The sequence below is a fragment of the Phasianus colchicus genome, chromosome 1, assembly GCF_987193195.1.
Source record: "Phasianus colchicus chromosome 1, bPhaCol1.hap1.1, whole genome shotgun sequence".
NCBI classification, from domain to species: domain Eukaryota; kingdom Metazoa; phylum Chordata; class Aves; order Galliformes; family Phasianidae; genus Phasianus; species Phasianus colchicus.
In genome coordinates this window covers 163,303,051-163,319,503 of record NC_143436.1, presented here as the reverse complement: position 1 = coordinate 163,319,503, position 16,453 = coordinate 163,303,051, and positions in this window count along the sequence as shown.

The window sequence follows — 16,453 nt, the reverse complement described above, 5'->3', positions numbered from 1 at the left end:
ATCTTTTTATGGATGCTGGCAGTAAGTACTTCTTGAGTCAGTTAAGGGCAGTTCATATGCTGTCCTGGTGAGCTAGCACTGCTCAGTGCATACTTTCATCCAAAAGGGCAGAATTCTGAAAACTTAGAAGCATTGACTCCTCCCTCCCTTGCAGGAATTTAGCAGTTTGAAAGGGTATTTTTCATACTTTGCAATGAAATCTAAGCTGCACAGTTATTCCACCTCAGTTAGGCATCTTTGTCAGAAGTGTGGTCATTTTTCCCACTTCTTCTCTGAAGAAGAAAAGGAGAGAGGAAAATGGCTTCAGAGGGCGGTGCAGCTCTTGCATGCGAGTGAATTGTTTCCTGGAATTATTGCTGTCTTCTGGGTGTCAAAGATGTTGTTGTCAAAGAAGTTGGATAGAGTGGTTACTGCTTCCATTTTAGATGTTTCAGGTACTGGAATTCAAACTGGACTGAAGATTCTGAGTCTCTTTATAAAACAGCTCAGGTTTCTTCGGTGGCATCACCATGTCAGTAGGTGTGATGCCTGCATGAGCCAAGGCCTCTCTGAGCATACGTTAAGAGAATGCACCTTCCACCAAGGCTCCTAAATCATCCACAACATCTCACCTTACAGCTCTGGGAGAGCTGTCCCAGGAGACTGGAATACCTATCAGTGCATACTCCAAGCTGCCATATCAATGTCTTCCACGTCCGTTTCCTCACTGGAAAATCAGCTGTGGAAAGGTGGCATGGACTACTTTATCTTCTTAGCTAAGCCTATCTATGTTCAGATCATTTATGCCAGTTGGTGGTGTCAACTCAGTGCAAACTACCCTCACCAAAGCAGCAGAAGTTTGGACTTACGATCTCATGTGCTATTAAGTTTTTATATAAATGGAAAAGATTTTACATTTCAAAAGACTCATTGCATACTTTACAAAGCATATAACTGCTTCCCATACCAAGATTTTTTTTTTTTTTTTTTTTTTTTTTTTTTGAATTGCCTTTTATTATTTAAACTTTAAGTTCATTGGCTGTAGGAAACATAATGGTCAAAAGCAGGAACCAGAGTGATCAAATGCTGACTAATTTGTTTGCACAAATCCTTGTTTTATATTCACAAAAGCCCATGTGTATTTGTAAGAGATAATTGTATATCTGATGCAATGCAAAAGATTCTTGGAAAGAAGCAAATAGCTACAGGAGACTTAAGATAGTTGTCACTCCTATTTTATAAGAGATCTGTGTTCAGTTCTATTTTTTTACTAATTATCTGAGTTATCTTACATGCAGGCATCCATGAGAAATTGGACTCTCTTTTGACAATCTATAAGAGTTCAATTATTTGTTTAGAACGAGGCCCAGTAGCTTCCTTTCCCCAGATAACATGAATCATTTACTTAAATGGGCTTAGTGAAATAAGCAGATTGACTCCTGAGATTTCACTTGATAAAATGAAGACCCTCTTCTTTTAAAGGAGGCTTATTCATACTCCTGAAGAGAGGTATTTCAGGGTTTATACCTATCTATTGAGTATTTTATTACCCTTCTTAGTCAAGAGGAATGATGAACTATAGATCTGTCCTAATATGTATTGATCTTCTTTGAGGTGATTTAAGCATCTATCAATAAGTTCTTCTGGTCTCTGCATAAGATAAAATACTGTATCTTCTCTACATTTGCAATTGTTATTGTGGCATTAAGTTATCTCAGAATTATTTTCATTCTTTTTAGCAACGATTCAAAAACATCCTTTTATTTTAACAGTTAACCAATTAATAGAAAATAACTGAGTTGGATTTAGTTTATTTTGGTGCTCTAAATTTCATTGTTATAATCCAAGTTCCCTTTGTTATCTGCAGTTTCATAACAACTTGGAGTTTTCTGGTTTTCAACAGTACTACTCAATCAGGGTGTTTTTGTGTGTGTGTGTGTTTTCAGTCTGATGAAGAGACAAAAATGAAGTGTTGGTGAATTTTACTTTCTCTGACTCCAATGTGGTTTATGGTGGATTAAATCTGGTCTGGATTTTGAATGTAATGATGAGCTTTTATCATTCTGTTTCGAACACTGAGCATTTGACTAGCCCCCAATTATTGTTGCTGTAATACAAAAATCATGCCTGGATAACTGTATTCATAACATCGCACAAATATCCACAATAGCAGCACAGTTCCAAGCTTCAGATCTGCCCCAGCAGGTCCACAGATACTTTGTTTTCTTCATTGTTTCCAAGAGGATATTGTCCTCTTGGATACGTTTTCACTCTTTTGGAACCATTTTTGACATAATTTACTAAAGCCCTATATAAATTGAATTTCCCGTGTGGACTTTTTAAAGCCTCTGGAACCTAATAAGCTTTTGTAACAGGAGAGGAAATGTTTCATGTGTCCTGAAATCCTCCTTGCATAAAGGAGCATTTCATCAGCCACTGTTGTCTGCTAAGCTGTGCTGGCACAGTGACACCTGAATCCCAGTCTAACTCTAACTAAAGACTTTGCCTCGGGGTACAAGATTCAAGAAAGTTGTTTTGTTGTTCAGCAACAGAAGATACTGCTGAGCCAATGCACTAAAATGACATAAAAGTTTCTGCATTTTTGGAGAGAACTTTGAGTAAAGGGGATGCCATTCTCTTTTTGTAGGAGTCTATACAATTTTCTTTCAAAATACTTGAAGTAACAATCAAACCACTGCGAATTAAACTTGTGGATAACAGAAGGATGGGAGGTGAAGAATATTAAGAAGAAGAAGAAATCATAGAATCATAGAATCATAGAATCATGGAATCACTCAGGTTGGAAAAGACCTTAAAGATCATCGAGTCCAACCACAACCTAACCATACTACCCTAACTAACAACCCTCCGCTAAATCATGTCCCTGAGCACCACATCCAAATGGTTTTTAAACACCTCCAGGGATGGTGACTCAACCACCTCCCTGGGGAGCCTATTCCAGTGTTTAACAACCCTTTCTGTAAAGAAGTTTTTCCTGATATCCAACCTAAACTTACCCGGAACAACTTAAGGCCATTTCCCCTCATCCTGTCACCAGTGAGAAGGGACCAGTCCTGCTCTCACTGTAAGCACCTTTCAGATATTGGAAGAGGGCAATAATGTCTCCCCTCAGCCTCCTTTTCCCCAGACTAAACAGCCCCAGTTCCTTCAGTCTCTCCTTGTAGGGCATATTCTCCAATCCTTCTTGCCCTTCTTTGGACTTGCTCCAGCACCTCAATGTCCTTTCTGTACTGAGTTGCCCAAAACTGAGCACAGTACTCAAGGTGGGGCCTCACCAGTTCAGAGTACAGGGGCAGGATTACTTCCCTAGTCCTGCTCACCACACCATTCCTGATACAAGCCAGGATGCCATTGGCCTTCTTGGCCACCTGGGCACACTGCTGGCTCATATTCAGCCATGTGTCCATCAGTACACCAAGGTCCCTTTCCATCAGGCAGCTTTCCAGCCACTCTTCCCCAATCCTGTAGGGTTGCGTGGGGTTGTTGTGACTAAAATGCAGGACCCAACACTTGGCCCTATTGAAACTCATGCAGTTTGCCTTGGCCCATCGACCCAGTCTATCCAGGTCCCTCTGTAGTACCCTTCTCCCGTCTGGCAGATCAACACTCCCTCCCAGCTTGGTGTCATCTGCAAACTTACTGAGGGTGCAGTCAATCCCCTCATCAAGACTGTTAATAAAGGTGTTGAATAGAAGAAGCCCCAGTGCCAAGCCCTGTAGGACACTGCTCATGACTGGCAGCCAACTGGATTTAACTCCATTGACCACAGCTCTTTGGGCCATAAAACATCTTAGGTTAAATAATAATAATAATGATAATAATAATAATAATAATAATAATAATAATAATAATGGAAAAAACTCAAGCTTAAAATTCAAAGGCAGACAAGCTTTGATTGCCTAGTTAGTTGTTTTCAGCTCCAGTGACAATATACAAGTAAGGATGAAAACAAATGTGCATAAAAAAAAGAACATTTTCCACTCCTGTCACTGTATAATACACCTGTTTCAGTATCTGATCTGCAGCCATGAAATATAATGTAGCAGAAAATAATGGTAATTATATTCTTGAAAGGGCTATGAATGCTGTGTTTTCTTCTCTTCCCAGGAGTTAGTCTCTCCTGAATATTATCAACTGCCACAGCAAAACCCAATCATAGAACTATCTTCCCCCTTTTATTCTCTGAAACCCGAGACTACTGAGCAACACAAATGGAAGTTTCAGCTGAGAATTTATTGTATATGTCTTTCATTTTGTGAATGTAATCACATAAAATTGATGAAAATCTGAATTCAGCAGTTCATGGAGTGAGTAGCACTGGTTAGTTAAGCAGATAGAACTGCATGGTATACATTTGTCAGTTTTAGATTATCTGGGAATCAAACACATTTTAACCAGGATCAGAAAAGACATTGAAGCTTAATATGGTATGATAAAACTTCAAACTTTCCTAAACTTATCTTGCTGTTTTTCCACATTTCCTGTACTAAATAGTCTTGAATCATTTCTGTATCTGATAAAAGAGCCAGAAGACTAAATGGTTTTTCAAGGATGGCCAAGAAGTAAAGTTCTCTTACCTCGTATAAAATGTTGTGACAGATTGGTCACTGTATTCTAATGTAGTACATTTCCAGGAGTGTCATGGATAGTATCATAATTCAGATAACAATAATGCTTTCCTCGAAATGTTTGGATGATTTTACTTCCACTATGTAGTGCTATTCTGCAAATGAACACAATGAAGATTGTGAAATATTGTTCAAATGAGACAGTGTTGTAGTCTGGCTGTGATGACCCAGAGACCAGTGATGCAAGCAGAGGAACAGTACAGATTCCACTTCCTTTCCAAATGCCTAGGCCTCATTGCAATCACAAAGATATCTTTGTTGGGATGTAGCTAATAGCAGAGAAATGTTATATTTGGTTAAGAACAGAAATCTCAAAAGATTTTCTTCTACTGAAACAATTTGGGTATAAATTTCTCAGAGATAGGTATCAGCATGCTTTTATTTTTTATTTTTTTAATTTTTATTTTTTTTTTCCATAAAATAGGGAAGGATATTGTTTGATTGTATTTGTGTCATTAAGTAGCCCAAGATAATAAAACTCTCTCTAAGCCACATAAATAAAAATCAGGTCTGAAGAGACTGTTGCCAAAAACCCTAACCTGGCTTTGAATTTTAACACCAATCTACCATCTGTTCATAGCATTTCCCTCTTCAGATCATTATTGATTAATATCTTTTTCAGTACTTTTTAGATTCTCTTTTTTTTTTTTTTTTTTTTTAATTCTCTTTTACCCCAGGATGAAGCCAATGAGTTAAAATACTATTGCAGAATGTAAATTTTCTGTATGAGTATACCTTATTTTTCTAGTTACTTATTTACTCATAAGTCCAGAGGGCTTACAGTGGAGCCACAGTTTAAGTGTTTTTATATCATTATTTTGAGAATCTTCTTTTGGTTGACTGATAAAGGATCATGGGTCACTAGCTTTCTAACTTCGTTGTAAATATTCTCCAATGAAAGCACAGTGAAAAAGAAGAAAGTGAAAAATGGAAGTTTGGAATAAAGTAGAGGGAATAAGGATTTGATATCTTTCTGTTTGTCTTATTTTTCCTCTTGAGAGGAGAACTGATGAGCTATCAGATTCATAATACAGTGCTTTTTCAAATGGAGGTGATCTGCAAATAATCTACTGTATACAATTGTATGTAGGATCATAGTGTATCTATTAAAATAAAAAAAAAAAATCTATTTCTCTGTATGGTCATGGTGTTATTCAGATTTATTGTGTACTTCAGACGGTAGGAAAATCTGGAGGCATTTTTTGTTGTTGATATTTTTCTGTCTAAAATTATGGACTGCACTTGATTTTATGGCCATGGAAAAAAGAAATAGTATTTCAATGGTGCAGTGTAAAAAAGGGCAATAAAACCAGTCCAGGCATTCCTCTGTCCAACTCAGTAGGCAGTTTGACAAAGATTTGAGGAAAAAGTTTATTTAAGCTTCCAGTGAGAGGTTTGTCTCCTTGTGCTTTGACAGATGAGGGACAGGGAAAGATGTAGACCAAATGTGCAGCCAAGTATTTGTCTCATCCATTTTGGGATAGTACTCCTAAGGCTGTATGGCTAAGTTGTTTCAAAAACTTCATCATGTCAGCTTGAGTCTTCATCCAGATGCCTAGTCTTTCTTTGCTCCAAGGACTTTTTGTAGAGTTGAAAAGAATCTGAGCACATTTCTGTTGGTCAACTGCCTTAAAATCATAAATTGTAGTTTCTTAATAATAGATTTAGCTACTCCCTGTGCTGGAAAAACAACAACAACAAAAACCCCCACAGAATTTAAGAATTCAGGACCCACCTTCACCTCATTTAGTTTTCTCACCATGCAGCAGGCATCCTCAAAGCATATATTTATTTCCTGTTTAATCACACAGGACAAAAGCAATTCTTCTGTTTAGAGGCCTTGCTGTATTGATAATCAGTTTTACTGAAAGGAGGATCCCCTTTTAGCTTTTATTGCTAATATTTAAATGCATGCTTCACACCGAGTTCACTTTTTTTCCTGTTATTGATATTATCCTCTTAGTACAAATTCCTGTGAAGCAGGAATAGTCAATGATACCCACACTCATGAAGATATCAGACAGTAAAATCTATTTTTTTTACACCTGTTCAGAAAAATCTATTTTTTACCATTGCTCAGAGAAGGAAAAGATGAGAAAAAGAAATAAAATTAATGGACAATATTTTGGTGCATATAATGAACATAAACCCAGAGAAAAGCAACATCATCTGTGTTTATGGAGTGTCTAGGTTTAGTGCAAGATGAGACTAGTTTCTGCTGTGCCATCTAGGCTATCTGACACTGTACAATGAAGTTTGTTCTCCTGCTCTCATTATCATGTAACAATAACATGTGGCTTCAGCTTCATTGCTGTAGCCACTTGCGTACTAATTCTGTGAGGTAAGATGTCTTTCATGCAAAAAATTGATCTCACAGACTGGTGCATGTTTTCCATATTGCTTTACATAGCCCTCAGGGCCTTTGTTTTGTTTTCTTTGTTTCTTGGCACTTTTTTTTTTTTTTTTTTTTTCCTAGTCTTGCTTTTCCATTGCCTTATAATTCACATACTTATTCCTCAGATGGCAGTGTGAAAAGAACAATCACCTGACACAAATTTGTCTTGCAATTTAAAGCTTGTGAGCACATTCCTTATTTCAGTTGATGTAAATCAAAATTCAGAGTAACATTCATCTTGTTTTTATTTTCACATGCTTTCCACAGTGAAATGCATCTCAGGGTGTGAATTAGGACTGTGCTCATGTCTCTAGTCAACTAAAATGATTAAATCTGATAAAGACCTTCTCTTACCTGTCAATTTCTATAGAAAGTACCAGTTTTCAAGTGGCTATCTGTATAGAGGTCAAGAATAAGCCTGGGTAAACCTGGCAGCTTAAAGCCTGAGAAAAAAGGGCAACCTCTTGTGAGATGGTTTCAAACTCTGATAGCAAAACAGGCCAGAACGGTCCAACAGGCACTCTGGAACAAATTTGGTTTATGGGCTTCAAAATATTTGAAGAGATTTCTGTTAAAACCAATTCAAAAGTTGGAGAAAATATGAAGTTAAGCTGGTGAAAGGCAGACAAGCAAACTGTTCTCCCTGAATAAAGAGACAAGCAGATCTCATTCTGACAGCACAGCTTTGTAGTCCTTGTGTGAGAAGACACAGGTGAAGTCTGGTGATTTTTTCTGTAAGAAAAGATTTACTGAGGCTACTTGTCCCCCATCACAACTTACCAGTCTTAAGAGATGATGTGCACTGTGATGATGTGCATTAGTTTGGTTTAGCAGGCTCGGGCAATGGCCACAGCTGGTGAGGAAACTGGCAATGAGAAGGAGCAACATAGCACACAGTTAGAAAGAACTAGCAGCAAGTAGAGATGCTGAGGGATTTCCTGGCTAACCAAAGTCACTTCTGATATATGAGGGATGCTGGATGAGTTATTTATTCTGGTCAGCAGGGAAGAGCAGGCAATATCACATGATCAAATTGGGTAGATCCCAGTGGGACCCATTACCCCAATAACATGAATCCAGAGCACATTGTTTTAAAAGGTCATTAACGCACTGTCTATCATTTGGGCTCTCTTGAGCTTGAGATTCAGTAATACACTACTAGAACAGCTAACGAAGAATGGCTTATTACATTCCCTTTGTATAAACCAGGTAAATATCTTTCTCTTCTGTTATATTTACAAAACTTATTTATGTATTAGTTACTTTGCAGCTTATTTTGTGTGAAGTACAAATGATTGTTTCCTGAATGGTCAGGCAGTATTGTTAGTGTAACTACATTTGTGGAGGAGGACTAGAGCACCAGTACTAGAAAAATGGAAAAACTGTATTCTGTTAGTAAGTTTCTGGTGGAAAAGTTTCATTTCTAAGATGTATCTGATAAATCAGTGTGTGTATCAGTAAGCGCATTCCTCTAATCTAGTAGGCAATAATAATTTGTTGAGTATGCCTCTCATCTTTTGAAATCAGAATTAGTTTCTAGCTAGTATGTGAAAAAATTCATTTATTGTATGCAAGTCAATGTGTACACATATGTTCAGATTTAATATTTTTATGGCCAAATTGCAATTCACTATGATGTGGTAAATATCCTCTGTTACTAGATATGTCTCGTATATCTATTTGACAATTGCTCATGTATCCCCAAGATACAGCTGTTAACAAAAAAATATTCAATATTTCTAGAGAAAGAAGAATGAAAGAAGATGTTTGGTGTTTTCCTTTTTAAATAAGATACATGTGATGGCAGTAGTTGAGCTCTAACATACATATGTACTTTTGTTTAGCTGATGGTTTATTAAATCTGTTTTCTATATTTTTTTTTTCCAGAATTTGCTGCTATATTACTGAATAGTAATGATTCCCTTCAAAGAATAATTTATGCAAAGCACTTTGCCAAAACTGTACATATGAAATACAAACAAGTGAAATATATTTGGAATGAATAAGCATTATTTGTACTGATTACAATCACATATAACTATTCCGCAGTCATCCTCTTTTAGATTTTATTTTCCTTATTTTAATGAATTTTCACATATCTTTTGAATTGACAGTTACCAGAAAAATCAATTCACCTTTCTCTGTCATCCTCTCTGAGTTATATACCACCCATTTAATTGTCAATGATGTCTTGAAGAAGTTAAAATAATTTCACTGGAAGATGCTACTCCATTTTTTTTTTTCTGACTGAACTTTCTAAGAAATAAATCTTATGCTTCTGTTGTGTCACAGGCATGCATGTGATTCTGTGAGTCTACTGATTGATTCATTACAGTTTGAACTTTAAAGAACTCTGGTTGTTTTTAGTTTAAATCTTAAAACATTTTGATATCTTCTAAAATTTTACATGGTAATCAGGCTTCATTTTTTTTAATTCTCATAGAGAATTTTTTTAAAAGATGCTGTAAACTTCACTTTATTATCAAGCTTGTCTATCCAGGAAGTATTTTATTGATGTCTTTCATCTAAATAACATTTTGAATTATTTCTCAAGTCTGTTCCTTGTTTTAAAAGATGTCACTGAGTGCTTCCCTGCATAGCAGTTTTTTCAGGTGAGTGAGTAAATGTTTCCTTTCCATTCCAAGCTTTTTTATTGCACTTCTGTGGAAAACTTCTCCTGCACTTGAGGTGTGACAGGCTTCAGTGGGACTTTGAGTGAAGCAGGATATGTTGGCTTTAGGATATAAATATTTTGATAATGTAAAGGTCAGAATAATTGATGTAAATAATTTCAGTAATTACCAAACATTTTCCGGGGCTTTTCAGACTGACAGACTAGTGCAGATTAAATAAAGTTGTTAATTATTTTCTTGAAAATTCCATTCAGTACACTGCAGCAAGTGCAGTTAACAAGAACTGAACTACAGATAGTAACCTCTATGGAAGAAATAGTTCCATTATCTTAAATAATGAAGTTCAGAGGCAGAAAGATAAAGGCATTTTCCCCTGTTATTTTTAATCCTCTAAACTTCAAGATAAAAAAAATTAGATAGATTTCTCTATGGAATGAATAATAATAATAATAAAAAAATAGAAAGATCAATGACTTTTTTTTTTTTAAATGCCTGTAAGTTTCTTGACATTAATTTTATCTGTCATTGCAGCAGCTTTTTCAGCTGCATTATTATATGCCTTCTGTAACTGGAAGTCTAGACTGATGGGTCATGAATGTGATGGGATGGGGGAAAAGAAATCTCAGAGTGAAAAAAAATGAAAGGTTTTTTTTTTTTTTGCTAATGTCAAAAAGGGTGTGACAAATAGGGAAAGAGTGATTTGCAACAGCTGACACACAAAGAAATTTTTTTTGCTTTTATTCTAGATGTCTTTTTACACGTAGTGCTAAGCCTATGTTAACCCTATCAGCAGGCTTTAATTTGTTATGCCAATATAGGAACAACAATCAAAATTAATATCATGCTAACAATAATGAAGTTATTTATCATACCACAGACAGGCATGAGGGATTCTGGCAGAAGGCTATAATTCTGCAACACTCTGAGTAATAATCTTTTAAATAACAGAAAATTTGCAAGGGGTAATTACTGTGTAATTATGATGTTACACACTGGAAGGTTCAGAAACATTTGCTTGCTGAAAGCTCTCAGTTGAATGAACAGTGAGATACAAATGGCCAGTAACCAAATTCCAAGTGGAAATTGGTTCTAGCAAATGAAAGTTATTTGAAAGTAACATGTATTTAAGCATGCTTATATCAAGATACAAACAGACATATTTGAAAATTTGGCCTTAAATACATATCTCTGAAAGAGTCCATCATTATTTAAAAACAAGCATTTGAAAAATTCTTATATGTGAATCCTAAATGAGAGTGTCTCTTTGGAGCTAAAGAGACTTTGAAGAAGGCAGATTTAGTTACAACTATAATTTCTATTCAATTATATTCAGCAGAAAAATACTTAGCTACCTTCTCCCATGCAAAATCTAAACAAATGCTTTGAAAAACAACGTCAGTAATAGTAAATTTTTATACAAGTGACCTATTTTTTTATTTTTATTTTTTTCACTCTTTTTCATTCTAATTTAATGATGTGGAAAGTTTAAGCTCATCAGAAAAAAAAAAATCTCTTTACAACTGTACAGCACTTATATATTGCTGATTTTTTTTTTTTTTTTAAATCAGAAATAGTTTTCGTAGAAGACTAGAAAATAAACATACTTGGTGAGTATCAGTGTTCTATAGACACAGATGATGAAGATATAGCTATGATAGGATTAGTGAGGTTAGATTTCTGTGTAAGTCTCATCTGCACAAGGTTCTTACCTCTGTTGTGGTAAGTGTCCATTCCATCTGTCAGAGATCTTTCTTCTCCCCATTTATGAATGATCACTTATACTAGATTCTATGCCTTATGTAGGAAAGGTTGGGTGAGATAAATCCTCCCACAAGCAGTTTAAGAGAATAGATGATAGATAACGATGAAATGAAGTGAACAACAACAACAAAACCTAGTAATTTTGATTATCATTATCATTATTTTGTTTTAGAGAAAGTTTACTAAAGGTGCCCTCACCTTAGTCAAATTTGCGTACCTGAGAGATAGATGGGATGGGAGGTTCACTACTTTTTGATCCTCGGTACCCAAAGGAAGATCAGCTTTGCCAGTGTGTGATTCATCTCATATTTTCTAAATAGCCCAGCTATTTCACAGTAAGCTAATTAATGGTGATACATAATTTCTCTACAAATAAGAACTGTATTTTTCACTTCCTCCTCCTTTTTAACACACGTTACTGTTCTCTATACCACATTACTGTTGTAAGTAGTAAACTGAATTTGCCTTGATAGTTCTCTATAGCTGTCAAATCAAATGTCATCACTGAAATTTCATTTAGACTCAAGAAAGATCTGAATTTTCTAGATGCAAAGTTATCGTGTGGCAGTTCTTGACGGTAAGTTGTTATGAAAGGGACAATATATGGTGCCAAAGTATTTGAAAAACTGAACATGACATGGAATTCTAAAACTCCTCAAAAACTGTTCTCAGCTCCAACAAGTACATCAGCATGCATCAATTTGGAGGGAAACTAGTGGTTATTCTTCACTGATTAAGGACAAAAGTTATCTGATAAGGTTGCTGTTCTCAAAAGGACAAGGATGAAAGGACTTGTGCTGGGCGGTGCTGTTGACACATTAGAGGGAAGCGATGTTATCCAGAGGGACCTGGACAGGCTTGAGAGGTGGGACCATGCAACCTCATGAAGTTCAGCAAGGCCAGGTGCAAGGTCCTCCATCTGGGTTGGTGTGGAGAATGCTTGATAGCAGTCCTAAGGAGAAGGATTTGAGAGTGTTGATTGATGAAAGATTCAACATGAGCCAGGTAGAGACAGGATGAGGGGAAATGGTTTTAAAATGGAAGAAGGTAGGTTTAGACTAAATATTAAGAAGAAATTATTTACTGTAAGGGTGGTGAGATGCTGGAACAGGTTGTCCAGTGAGGTTATGAATGCCCTCTTCCCAGAAGCATTCAAGACCAGGCTGGATGGGGCTTTGAGCAACCTGGTCTAGAGAGAGGAATCTCTACCTATAGCATGGGGGTTGGAACTAGATGATCTTAATGGTTCCTTCCAATCTAAACCATTCTATGATTCCATGATTCTATTTTATAGGGATATTTTCTCAGTGCCTTGGCAGCGTAGATGCTGTTCTCCATTTATTATATGCCCTGTTCGTGGTTTATTTGAAGGACTCTGGAATAAAGTACCCTAGTTAAGTGGCTTGTCAATGGCCACAAGATATCAAAATGGTGTTGATTTTCATGTTGGAGGTTTGCTGGTGAGTGCAGGAGCATGGTGTATAGCAACAGCAAGTTTTCCTGGTCTTGTTAGGAAATGAAGTAGGTGTAAAGTATATCTTGCTTTCAGACTTCTTGTGCTGATGGAAGGCTAAACTTCAACATTCCCTCTCACTATCATTTGGAAATGGCTTTAATGCTCACTATTTCTGTGTTAATGGGTGATAGAAGACCATCTCTGAACATTTCCTCTGTGGTAAGGTGTCTTAGCACCATAACAGCATCAGTTGACATGTCAGCAGGAAGCCACAGCACATGTCAATGTACATTTGAACTGCAATCTACAGGAAAAAGAGACACTGAATTTTTGGATATAAACATTTGCTCTTCTTCTGCTTTCTTTGTTTTCCTGGACACAAATCCAGGCTGAAGCTCACAAAGCTTTAGCGAATGTTGTGAGCAGGGCTGTTAGCCAGTTGTTGGGTCACATATTCTGGCCTAGCATCCTTGCTTTTTTATTATTATTATTATTTTAATTTTTTAATTTTTACTTTTTATTTTGTCCATTGAAATATCATGCTAAAACAGGCAGAGGAAAGCAACAAACTAATGAACAGGAACAGTTTCTCAAAGTGTGCATGGTGCAGATGGGATAGGGTGATGCACATATAAAAAACTTTTATTCTAAAGCTTGTATTTTTTATATGGTAATGGATAGGGCAGCTTGCACTAGAACAGAGCAAAAAATCTATCATGAAGTAGCGTAAGCAGGGAAAAAGAAGGTAATAGCTGACTCCAAGAACAGAAGACAGCAACTGAGAGTTTAGAATCTCATCTGCAGTGAGATTTCCCCGCACAGAGCAATAGTATATAAAATCAAGTTTTCAACTCATTTTTACCCTTTAATTAAAGCTATTGATAGTGTGATTAAGATAGAGAGCTGCATCTCTGCCTAGGGCTGTGTTCCTTTCAAAAAGGAGTTCTACATTGAATGGGAGAAGTAATAGGCACCAAGTGGCATCCAAGACAGAAGCATTTCTCACATCCTGGTCAGGGAGTGTTCTCAGTGATACCTCAAGCATGTTCTCTTCATATATATTGATCAAGACCTTGTAAGTTTCAAACTCAGTTCAGAAGAGAAGCTTGAAACATAGGTAATTAGATGTTTTTTGTAACAAGGGTTTGTGCTGAAGTTTCCTACTCAATTCACTCAGTTGCATTTGGAAAAGCTGCTGTTTCTGAATGATTGAATTAAAGACTAACTAGAAAGCACTTACTAATCAATATGTAAGATAAAAGAATCAGCCAAGCCAATGCTGCATCCTGTTGTAGCAAAGAATCAAACATCTGAGATAAGCAGTGGCAATTAAGCAAATGAAACCATTCATAAGTGTCCAGTATTCTGACTTAGAAACAAGAGGAAATGAACTTTTTAGGTTTATATGAACATTTGTACTTGAAATGATATCTTTTTATTTTATTTTATTTTTTAATATTTAAGGGAAAAAAAGAATCAAAAGCAAATAGATTTTCAGGGCAAATAAATTTCTTACTGCTTGTAATGATTGTTTTCACTGGGGCAAATCTATTCCGATTTTTCTATGATAAAATGATTTGTCAACAAATCATAGAAGTTCAATTAGTGTGTGATCATATGTTGCTAAAGGTTACACCCTATGATAAGAAATTGTAGTGAGATATCACAAACAGTGCTAGACAGTGTATAAAAAAACCCTGAATGTTGTGGCACACCAGTAGTAATGATTTTTAAGACTAGAAACAAAGTATCTTATTAAAAACAACAGGAAATACAACATTAAATGTACTCAGTGGCAGGATGTCAGAAGTGATAACTGTAAGAAGAAACTGAATAAAAGAACTGAGATGTTTACTTTGTGTTAATAAAAAGACAGGGATCCTAAAGACAGGAATAAATGCAATTTGTGGAGAAGAAAACTGATTAAATGAAAGTAAACAAGCTGGAACAAGGAGAAAAGGTCTTTAGTTTGTGAATATGTCCTCAACAAATGAGGTAGTTGCATAACACTGTCAAAAGGCACCACTAAACCTATTACCAATAGACAGCTCAGCTACCATATAATCAAAGTAAGTTAAAAGATTCTTTTTGATAGCACAGACATCAAAACATACCATCAAACTCAGCTATTTTTATCTTTGCCAGAACCACAAATAACATAAGGTGAAATGTGCTCACCAAGATCAACAAGCTTCTTGTCAACCCTGAGGTTTGTTCTGTAAAGCTGCTTTTAAACAGACTGTTTATTTCATTTAATATACATTAAGAAATACTATGTAATGAAAAAACATGTAATTTATCTTTCAAATAGCTAATAGATATCATAGAATTCAGTCAGTCTTTCATCTATCTTTTTTTTTTTTTTGTTAATAAGCCAGTGAATTAAAAAAAAAATTGCTAATTCAAATGTATCTTACAGCAAAGTGCTTTAACAAGTGTCATTTACTTTCACTAGACATAAAAAGCACTACATCAAGTTAGTCTCATAATTTGTAGAAGAAAGTTAAAGAAAATAAATCCACATCATTACAACATTGAGATTATGTTCATCATTTTTCTTCTGATTTCAGTATGAAAAGTAAATCCATAGCAATTAGCAACAAAATATTAAAGGATAATGAGAATTTCATCCATAGTAGCTTTGCAAATAGATTCAAAGCTGTAGATCTACAAACCAAAATAACGCAGAATTAATTGGTGCAAAGGACATGATAATACTGTGTTTAGGTAAATGACTATTACGTACAGTGATTGATGAGTAATATATTTTTAGTTTTATAATCAAATAAGTAATCTGATTGGAAACCAACGATTTTCTCTCTGTATCTGTCTCTTTTCTCTCTCTTTTTAACTGAAATATAAAGGTTAACAAATTTCAGTTATAATACAACAGTTTCTTTTATATCAATTTTATAATTTTGGGGATGCATTAAAAAAAAAAAAAGGCAAAATAAAACTATTTGCCTACTTCAATTAGCTGTGAATGAGAATATAGATACCATTTTCTGTATTGGTTTTAATGTTCTCTAAATCTCCTTTGACTTGAATTGTACCTTAAGATCACGGCTTACATGTTGACATACATATTTAGACAATGATATTTTGATGAACTGTATCTTGTATTTTCATCACACAATTAAATCTAGTGGGATGAACTGCATCTTGTTCCTACTTTAATATGAACTGTACTGCTTTCTAGAAGTCCCTCTGCTTCCTTTAATGGAAAGATGTTACATGAAATCTTGCATCAAGTGACTTTAGAGTTTCACCTAACTGACTGAGCGTTATCTTTTTCCTGCTCTAGGCTATGTATAATTGCTAATGACATCATTTCATTTTGTACTTGGGAGAAACTGAATATGATCCTTTGCAGAATGTTCCAAAAAGCAGGAGTAGAAGTATTGGTTGGAACAGTGGCCAAATGTTGTGAAGCAAAGAGAAACTTTGAACCTTTACCTTGCATATATTGGATGAAAATGTTGGCCATTGGGTAATTGTGCAAAAGTCTGGAACCATCATACCGGTATCTTTAAAAACATAATTTGGAAAAAACGATTGATAACATTTTTCAATGAATCCA